Genomic DNA, 11,008 nt, shown 5'->3' on the forward strand with positions numbered 1-11,008 from the left:
GGGTTGGAAGACTCTTGTACATTTTGATAAAAAGGGGAAGACGCCCTTTTATGAAACAGTAGAATTACATTACTTAAATACTTTACTTAGGCAGATAACAACTTAAACACATTTGGCTTGTCTTATCAACTAGTGTCTGCTCTCTGAGGGTGATTAAACAATGGCCTGTTTATTACTTAAATGTAATTATAGCACACAATAGCTGAGGCCAGAAAACCTGTCTTTAGAAATTAGATTCTTAAAGCTAAACACTGTTAACTCTTTCAGTCCTGACAGAAGGGTCTGTCACATCACAGAGCAGGAGTCAGTATACAGCAGTGTGTGTGATATCACAGAGCAGGAGTCAGTATACAGCAGTGTGTGATATCACAGAGCAGGAGTCAGTATACGCAGTGTGTGTGATATCACAGAGCAGGAGTCAGTATACAGCAGTGTGTGTGATATCACAGAGCAGGAGTCAGTATACAGCAGTGTGTGTGATATCACAGAGCAGGAGTCAGTATACAGCAGTGTGTGTGATATCACAGAGCAGGAGTCAGTATACAGCAGTGTGTGTGATATCACAGAGCAGGAGTCAGTATACAGCAGTGTGTGTGATATCACAGAGCAGGAGTCAGTATACAGCAGTGTGTGTGATATCACAGAGCAGGAGTCAGTATACAGCAGTGTGTGTGATATCACAGAGCAGGAGTCAGTATACAGCAGTGTGTGATATCACAGAGCAGGAGTCAGTATACAGCAGTGTGTGTGATATCACAGAGCAGGAGTCAGTATACAGCAGTGTGTGTGAGATCACAGAGCAGGAGTCAGTATACAGCAGTGTGTGTGATATCACAGAGCAGGAGTCAGTATACAGCAGTGTGTGTGATATCACAGAGCAGGAGTCAGTATACAGCAGTGTGTGATATCACAGAGCAGGAGTCAGTATACAGCAGTGTGTGTGATATCACAGAGCAGGAGTCAGTATACAGCAGTGTGTGTGATATCACAGAGCAGGAGTCAGTATACAGCAGTGTGTGTGATATAACAGAGCAGGAGTCAGTATACAGCAGTGTGTGTGATATCACAGAGCAGGAGTCAGTAAACAGCAGGTGTGTGTGATATCACAGAGCAGGAGTCAGTATACAGCAGTGTGTGTGATATCACAGAGCAGGAGTCAGTATACAGCAGTGTGTGTGATATCACAGAGCAGGAGGTCAGTATACAGCAGTGTGTGTGATATCACAGAGCAGGAGGTCAGTATACAGCATGTGTGTGATATCACAGAGCAGGAGTCAGTATACAGCAGTGTGAGTGATATATCACAGAGCAGGGAGTCAGTATACAGCAGTGTGTGTGATATCACAGAGCAGGAGTCAGTATACAGCAGTGTGTGTGATATCACAGAGCAGGAGTTCAGTATACAGCAGTGCAGTGACGTGTGTGATATCACAGAGCAGGAGTCAGTATACAGCAGTGTGTGTGATATCACAGAGCAGGAGTCAGTATACAGCAGTGTGTGATATCACAGAGCAGGAGTCAGTATACAGCAGTGTGTGTGATATCACAGAGCAGGAATCAGTATACAGCAGTGTGTGATATCACAGAGCAGGAGTCAGTATACAGCAGTGTGTGTGATATCACAGAGCAGGAGTCAGTATACAGCAGTGTGTGTGATATCACAGAGCAGGAGTCAGTTTTCAGCAGTGTGTGTGATATCACAGAGCAGGAGTCAGTATACAGCAGTGTGTGTGATATCACAGAGCAGGAATCAGTATCCCAGCAGTGTGTGTGATATCACAGAGCAGGAGTCAGTATACAGCAGTGTGTGTGATATCACAGAGCAGGAGTCAGTATACAGCAGTGTGTGTGATATCACAGAGCAGGAGTCAGTATACAGCAGTGTGTGTGATATCACAGAGCAGGAGTCAGTATACAGCAGTGTGTGTGATATCACAGAGCAGGAGTCAGTATACAGCAGTGTGTGTGATATCACAGAGCAGGAGTCAGTATACAGCAGTGTGTGTGATATCACAGAGCAGGAGTCAGTATACAGCAGTGTGTGTGATATCACAGAGCAGGAGTCAGTATACAGCAGTGTGTGTGATATCACAGAGCAGGAGTCAGTATACAGCAGTGTGTGTGATATCACAGAGCAGGAGTCAGTATACAGCAGTGTGTGTGATATCACAGAGCAGGAGTCAGTATACAGCAGTGTGTGTGATATCACAGAGCAGGAGTCAGTATACAGCAGTGTGTGTGATATCACAGAGCAGGAGTCAGTATACAGCAGTGTGTGTGATATCACAGAGCAGGAGTCAGTATACAGCAGTGTGTGTGATATCACAGAGCAGGAGTCAGTATACAGCAGTGTGTGTGATATCACAGAGCAGGAGTCAGTATACAGCAGTGTGTGTGATATCACAGAGCAGGAGTCAGTATACAGCAGTGTGTGTGATATCACAGAGCAGGAGTCAGTATACAGCAGTGTGTGTGATATCACAGAGCAGGAGTCAGTATACAGCAGTGTGTGTGATATCACAGAGCAGGAGTCAGTATACAGCAGTGTGTGTGATATCACAGAGCAGGAGTCAGTATACAGCAGTGTGTGTGATATCACAGAGCAGGAGTCAGTATACAGCAGTGTGTGTGATATCACAGAGCAGGAGTCAGTATACAGCAGTGTGTGTGATATCACAGAGCAGGAGTCAGTATACAGCAGTGTGTGTGATATCACAGAGCAGGAGTCAGTATACAGCAGTGTGTGTGATATCACAGAGCAGGAGTCAGTATACAGCAGTGTGTGTGATATCACAGAGCAGGAGTCAGTATACAGCAGTGTGTGTGATATCACAGAGCAGGAGTCAGTATACAGCAGTGTGTGTGATATCACAGAGCAGGAGTCAGTATACAGCAGTGTGTGTGATATCACAGAGCAGGAGTCAGTATACAGCAGTGTGTGTGATATCACAGAGCAGGAGTCAGTATACAGCAGTGTGTGTGATATCACAGAGCAGGAGTCAGTATACAGCAGTGTGTGATATCACAGAGCAGGAGTCAGTATACAGCAGTGTGTGTGATATCACAGAGCAGGAGTCAGTATACAGCAGTGTGTGTGATATCACAGAGCAGGAGTCAGTATACAGCAGTGTGTGTGATATCACAGAGCAGGAGTCAGTATACAGCAGTGTGTGTGATATCACAGAGCAGGAGTCAGTATACAGCAGTGTGTGTGATATCACAGAGCAGGAGTCAGTATACAGCAGTGTGTGTGATATCACAGAGCAGGAGTCAGTATACAGCAGTGTGTGTGATATCACAGAGCAGGAGTCAGTATACAGCAGTGTGTGTGATATCACAGAGCAGGAGTCAGTATACAGCAGTGTGTGTGATATCACAGAGCAGGAGTCAGTATACAGCAGTGTGTGTGATATCACAGAGCAGGAGTCAGTATACAGCAGTGTGTGTGATATCACAGAGCAGGAGTCAGTATACAGCAGTGTGTGTGATATCACAGAGCAGGAGTCAGTATACAGCAGTGTGTGTGATATCACAGAGCAGGAGTCAGTATACAGCAGTGTGTGTGATATCACAGAGCAGGAGTCAGTATACAGCAGTGTGTGTGATATCACAGAGCAGGAGTCAGTATACAGCAGTGTGTGTGATATCACAGAGCAGGAGTCAGTATACAGCAGTGTGTGTGATATCACAGAGCAGAAGTCAGTATACAGCAGTGTGTGTGATATCACAGAGCAGGAGTCAGTATACAGCAGTGTGTGTGATATCACAGAGCAGGAGTCAGTATACAGCAGTGTGTGATATCACAGAGCAGGAGTCAGTATACAGCAGTGTGTGATATCACAGAGCAGGAGTCAGTATACAGCAGTGTGTGTGATATCACAGAGCAGGAGTCAGTATACAGCAGGTGTGTGATATCACAGAGCAGGAGTCAGTATACAGCAGTGTGTGTGATATCACAGAGCAGGAGTCAGTATACAGCAGTGTGTGTGATATCACAGAGCAGGAGTCAGTATACAGCAGTGTGTGTGATATCACAGAGCAGGAGTCAGTATACAGCAGTGTGTGTGATATCACAGAGCAGGAGTCAGTATACAGCAGTGTGTGTGATATCACACAGCAGGAGTCAGTATACAGCAGTGTGTGTGATATCACAGAGCAGGAGCCAGTATACAGCAGTGTGTGTGATATCACAGAGCAGAAGTCAGTATACAGCATTGTGTGTGATATCACAGAGCAGGAGTCAGTATACAGCAGTGTGTGTGATATCACAGAGCAGGAGTCAGTATACATCATTGTGTGTGATATCACAGAGCAGGAGTCAGTATACAGCAGTGTGTGTGATATCACAGAGCAGGAGTCAGTATACAGCAGTGTGTGTGATATCACAGAGCAGGAGTCAGTATACAGCAGTGTGTGTGATATCACAGAGCAGGGGTCAGTATACAGCATTGTGTGTGATATCACAGAGCAGGGGTCAGTATACAGCAGTGTGTGTGATATCACAGAGCAGTAGTCAGTATACAGCAGTGTGTGTGATATCACAGAGCAGGAATCAGTATACAGCAGTGTGTGTGATATCACAGAGCAGGAGTCAGTATACAGCAGTGTGTGTGATATCACAGAGCAGGAATCAGTATACAGCAGTGTGTGTGATATCACAGAGCAGGAGTCAGTATACAGCAGTGTGTGTGATATCACAGAGCAGGAGTCAGTATACAGCAGTGTGTGTGATATCACAGAGCAGGAGTCAGTATACAGCAGTGTGTGTGATATCACAGAGCAGGAGTCAGTATACAGCAGTGTGTGTGATATCACAGAGCAGGAGTCAGTATACAGCAGTGTGTGTGATATCACAGAGCAGGAGTCAGTATACAGCAGTGTGTGTGATATCACAGAGCAGGAGTCAGTATACAGCAGTGTGTGATATCACAGAGCAGGAGTCAGTATACAGCAGTGTGTGTGATATCACAGAGCAGGAGTCAGTATACAGCAGTGTGTGTGATATCACAGAGCAGGAGTCAGTATACAGCAGTGTGTGTGATATCACAGAGCAGGAGTCAGTATACAGCAGTGTGTGTGATATCACAGAGCAGGAGTCAGTATACAGCAGTGTGTGTGATATCACAGAGCAGGAGTCAGTATACAGCAGTGTGTGTGATATCACAGAGCAGGAGTCAGTATACAGCAGTGTGTGTGATATCACAGAGCAGGAGTCAGTATACAGCAGTGTGTGTGATATCACAGAGCAGAGTCAGTATACAGCAGTGTCTGGATATCACAGAGCAGGAGTCAGTATACAGCAGTGTGTGTGATATCACAGAGCAGGAGTCAGTATACAGCAGTGTGTGTGATATCACAGAGCAGGAGTCAGTATACAGCAGTGTGTGTGATATCACACAGCAGGAGTCAGTATACAGCAGTGTGTGTGATATCACAGAGCAGGAGCCAGTATACAGCAGTGTGTGTGATATCACAGAGCAGGAGTCAGTATACAGCATTGTGTGTGATATCACAGAGCAGGAGTCAGTATACAGCAGTGTGTGTGATATCACAGAGCAGGAGTCAGTATACAGCATTGTGTGTGATATCACAGAGCAGGAGTCAGTATACAGCATTGTGTGTGATATCACAGAGCAGGAGTCAGTATACAGCAGTGTGTGTGATATCACAGAGCAGGAGTCAGTATACAGCAGTGTGTGTGATATCACAGAGCAGGGGTCAGTATACAGCATTGTGTGTGATATCACAGAGCAGGGGTCAGTATACAGCAGTGTGTGTGATATCACAGAGCAGTAGTCAGTATACAGCAGTGTGTGTGATATCACAGAGCAGGAATCAGTATACAGCAGTGTGTGTGATATCACAGAGCAGGAGTCAGTATACAGCAGTGTGTGTGATATCACAGAGCAGGAATCAGTATACAGCAGTGTGTGTGATATCACAGAGCAGGAGTCAGTATACAGCAGTGTGTGTGATATCACAGAGCAGGAATCAGTATACAGCAGTTTGTGATATCACAGAGCAGGAGTCAGTATACAGCAGTGTGTGTGATATAACACAGCAGGAGTCAGTATACAGCAGTGTGTGTGATATCACTGAGCAGGAGTCAGTATACAGTAGTGTGTGTGATATCACAGAGCAGGAGTCAGTATACAGCAGTGTGTGTGATATTACAGAGCAGGAATCAGTATACAGCAGTGTGTGTGATATCACAGAGCAGGAATCAGTATACAGCAGTGTGTGTGATATCACAGAGCAGGATTCAGTATACAGCAGTGTGTGTGATATCACAGAGCAGGAGTCAGTATACAGCAGTGTGTGTGATATCACAGAGCAGGAGTCAGTATACAGCAGTGTGTGTGATATCACAGAGCAGTAGTCAGTATACAGCAGTGTGTGATATCACAGAGCAGGAGTCAGTATACAGCAGTGTGTGTGATATCACAGAGCAGGAATCAGTATACAGCAGTGTTTGTGATATCACAGAGCAGGAGTCAGTATACAGCAGTGTGTGTGATATCACAGAGCAGGAGTCAGTATACAGCAGTGTGTGATATCACAGAGCAGGAGTCAATATACAGCAGTGTGTGTGATATCACAGAGCAGGAGTCAGTATACAGCAGTGTGTGTGATATCACAGAGCAGGAGTCAGTATACAGCAGTGTGTGTGATATCACAGAGCAGGAGTCAGTATACAGCAGTGTGTGATATCACAGAGCAGGAGTCAGTATACAGCAGTGTGTGTGATATCACAGAGCAGGAGTCAGTATACAGCAGTGTGTGTGATATCACAGAGCAGGAGTCAGTATACAGCAGTGTGTGTGATATCACAGAGCAGGAGTCAGTATACAGCAGTGTGTGTGATATCACAGAGCAGGAGTCAGTATACAGCAGTGTGTGATATCACAGAGCAGGAGTCAGTATACAGCAGTGTGTGTGATATCACAGAGCAGGAGTCAGTATACAGCAGTGTGTGTGATATCACAGAGCAGGAGTCAGTATACAGCAGTGTGTGTGATATCACAGAGCAGGAGTCAGTATACAGCAGTGTGTGTGATATCACAGAGCAGGAGTCAGTATACAGCAGTGTGTGTGATATCACAGAGCAGGAGTCAGTATACAGCAGTGTATGTGATATAACACAGCAGGAGTCAGTATACAGCAGTGTGTGTGTGATATCACAGAGCAGGAGTCAGTATACAGCAGTGTGTGTGATATCACAGAGCAGGAGTCAGTATACAGCAGTGTGTGTGATATCACAGAGCAGGAGTCAGTATATAGCAGTGTGTGTGATATCACAGAGCAGGAGTCAGTATACAGCAGCTGTGTGTGATATCACAGAGCAGGAGTCAGTATACAGCAGTGTGTGTGATATCACAGAGCAGGAGTCAGTATACAGCAGCTGTGTGTGATATCACAGAGCAGGAGTCAGTATACAGCAGTGTGTGATATCACAGAGCAGGAGTCAGTATACAGCAGTGTGTGTGATATCACAGAGCAGGAGTCAGTATACAGCAGTGTGTGTGATATCACAGAGCAGGAATCAGTATACAGCAGTGTGTGTGATATCACAGAGCAGGAGTCAGTATACAGCAGTGTGACAGACCCTTCTGTCAGGACTGAAAGAGTTAACTGTGTTTAGCTTTAAGAATCTAATTTCTAAAGACAGGTTTTCTGGCCTCAGCTATTGTGTGCTATAATTACATTTAAGTAATAAACAGGCCATTGTTTAATCACCCTCAGAGAGCAGACGCTAGGTGATAAGACAAGCCAAATGTGTTTAAGTTGTTATCTGCCTAAGTAAAGTATTTAAGTAATGTAATTCTACTGTTTCATAAAAGGGCGTCTTCCCCTTTTTATCTAAATGTACAAGAGTCTTCCAACCCCCCCATCTGGGGTCAAACCTGTATAAATACTAGGCATCTAGCCTTTAATAAATGTCATTCTGTTTAAACCTGAAAACTGGCTGGTTTGTGAATTGCTGATTGTCTATGCAGGACATTGTTCATCTGGGGTTAACCCTTGGTACACTGTTGGTACCGTAACATTGGTGGCAAGCGACGGGAGAATCCTTATCGCCCAGAAGAGCAACTACACAAGCCAGTAACCTCAGGAAGAGGGGGATTATTACAATACTGACTAAGATGGAAAGAGTACCAGGGACAGAAGGAACCAATGGGCCCAGCATATCAGACAGAACCCCTGAAGAAGCAAGCTTTGATCGGGCGGTTAAAATAAGACTGGCATATTATGGCCCCAACCCATCTGCCGAAATTATCGACCGGGTCATAGCAGCTGTGGAGACCAACCTACTTCGCCAAAGCGGCGCTGCAGCAGCCCAAGTCACAGCAACCCCAGTGGAAAAGGGAAAAGTAAATTTTGCAGCTTTTAAAAACTTCCTGGAAACAGAAGGAGAGATTGATGGGTGTCGTATATATACCTCTCTAGTCTAAGGGCTGTCACTAAATGAGTGTTAGTCTTAGAGTGTAGGAATTGTTCAAACAAATAACAAACTGTTCCAAAACTGGTTCTTTTAATCCTTTTATAGCAGTGTCATTCACAGTATAGTTGTTCAAATCCTATCACAGTTAAAGGCAGAATTTTGAACAGACTAAGGATTCACAAGTATTATATATATGTATACCTGAATAATAAACCATTTTTTTTTATTTTTTTTTCAAAAGAAACTATATGTTGTTTCTCAGTATTCATGCTGTCTTAGTTTTCACACACCTTATATTGCATAGCATGCTTATTTACATATATACAAACCACTTGTAGTCTTAAGAAAAAAGATGTTAAAATCACTTTGTTGTTCCTGAAATAGACTACAAAAAATCATTTAGGAAGAGAATCCATGTAAAAGATTCATTTTGTAACTTAAAACCCTATGTCACTCCAAACTGCTTTTTACAGCATCTATCAATCAACTGTGAAAAGGGAACTAAGAGCAGCTGTTCCTTTACAAATCTGTCAGTATTTCCTATTTCAGCATTAGAAACATTTCTTAGGTTAGAAAACTCAGTTTTATAGTTTTCATTTACAGATTTAACAAAAGATAGTCCTTGAGATAAATAATTTAATTTACTATCTAAGTCTGATTTAGCATTAATTTCTGACCCTTTTGCCTTATGCAAAGCAATCTCCATATCATCAAAATCTTTAGATATTTTATCATAATGGGCCAGTAGAGATTGTAACTTTTCAGCTGAGATTACCTCATTTTCTAATAAAACAGGAGGGCGTGATAGAGGAAATACTGGAATAGCCTCAGAACTTTGAAAGTCTGAATATGTGTTTTTATACAAGGGAGGAGCAGATGGTGTAACACATGCATCTGAATTGTGTAAAAACACATTCTCATTCTGTTTCAGACTATGGGGAAGGTCAGTATTTAAAGTACCAATTTGAATAAAACAATTTTGTTTAGTACAATACATAAAAATACCACTGCCATATGTACTATCAGAGAATTTAACATTTGCAGAGGTTTGTTGCAAATTTTGCAAAGATTCAACAACTTCTTTAAACAAAGTATTAGTATTTTCTAATGTAGAAAGTTTATCATTCAGAAGACCACATGTATGTGCAGATAACATACTATATTTCCTACTGTCTTCTAACTGTATCTCTAAGGAATCTAAAAGAGATGCCTGCAAATTATAATTAATATGTAACTGCTCATTTAAACTTAAGGATTTCAATAAGGTTCCTAATAGTCCTTCTAACATTTTATCCTTTTTAACCACAATGTTAGCAATTACACAATCCTGAAACACATAAGGGAGATTATACAATACAGGGTGGATCTCTAATTTATGTCAATTAAGTCAAAATTCATGGTGTGCACAGCCATAATTTAACTCTATTTGATAAAAAAGAATAAGTACTTACTCAGCATCAATAGACACACACACAGTGTTCAAAGTCCAGCTTAAGAATGCACTATGGTCCAAGGGTTTCGAATTTCAACAGGACGATGCCCCCAATGTGTCCTATATATACCTCTCTAGTCTAAGGGCTGTCACTAAATGAGTGTTTAGCAACAGATGTATATGTATGATTCTCGCAAAAGAAGATAAAAATTAGATGCTTGTAAGAATTATTCTTATATGACTTTATATGCCTTCGTTAGACAAAACCCTAACTATAGACAAATATTTAATCTGGGTTATCTAACAGATTAAATTAATACTCATATTTATCAAATATTAGTTGACATAAACTATTTATTAATCACAGCAAGATTAATTACATACCTCGAGATCTTAAGGCAGAAGATAACAATAGTCTTATACAAAGGCAAAGCTTATATACACATTTTAAGCCAATTAAATCAAAGCATACCATAAATGAAAATGCTATCTTTGTATATTTTAACTTCCTTAAAAAGACTTATAATTTTGGCTGACATATAGAAAATACTATTTTAACTTGTTCATGCGCAGTGCATTAGAGTGTTAATAATACTATGTGTCTAGCTAGCAGTATAGGTGTTTTGATTGACAACAGCAACTGAATGTAAATGTCACAGTTTAAAATACATTGTCTTTAAAACACTATTTAACCCATTACTAACTAAACTGACTAATCCTAAATTAATTTAATTTATAACTCTTCCATATTCTATATCTTAATTTATATCTAAATGTTTTATCTATGAATAACATATTTAATGTGTAATTCTTCTTTGAAATTGTATATTTTCTAATCATGATTTTATAATTTATTCTAATCATGATTTTATAACTCCACAATGGGTACCTTGCGGATTTTGAGAGGCAATGTGCACTACACAAGGTACCCGCAGAGGACTGGGTCACGATATTATCCGGAAAATTATCCGGCCGGGCCAGTGAGGCTTTTCGGGCCATTCCAGATGAGGAAGTCGGGGATTATAATACTGTAAAAGAGGCTCTGCTCTCCAGGTATGCGGTTACACCGGAGGCATACCGGAGGCGGTTCAGAGACACTGTTAAATTGGCTGGTGATTCCTACCTTGAGTGGG

General features: G+C 42.1%; 1 protein-coding gene across 1 annotated transcript in view; it reads right to left on the reverse strand.

The window, feature by feature from the left end:
• Positions 1-10,283, reverse strand: part of LOC128635613 (uncharacterized) — a 138,901-nt gene extending 128,618 nt beyond the window's left edge. Inside the window, exon 1 of the mRNA XM_053688678.1 lies at positions 9,895-10,283. The gene's annotated coding sequence lies outside the window, so the exon portion shown is untranslated. The remainder of the gene's footprint in view (positions 1-9,894) is intronic.
• Between the last annotated feature and the right edge of the window lie 725 nt (positions 10,284-11,008).

Source organism: Bombina bombina, chromosome 7 (genome assembly GCF_027579735.1).
Source record: "Bombina bombina isolate aBomBom1 chromosome 7, aBomBom1.pri, whole genome shotgun sequence".
Lineage (NCBI taxonomy): Eukaryota > Metazoa > Chordata > Amphibia > Anura > Bombinatoridae > Bombina > Bombina bombina.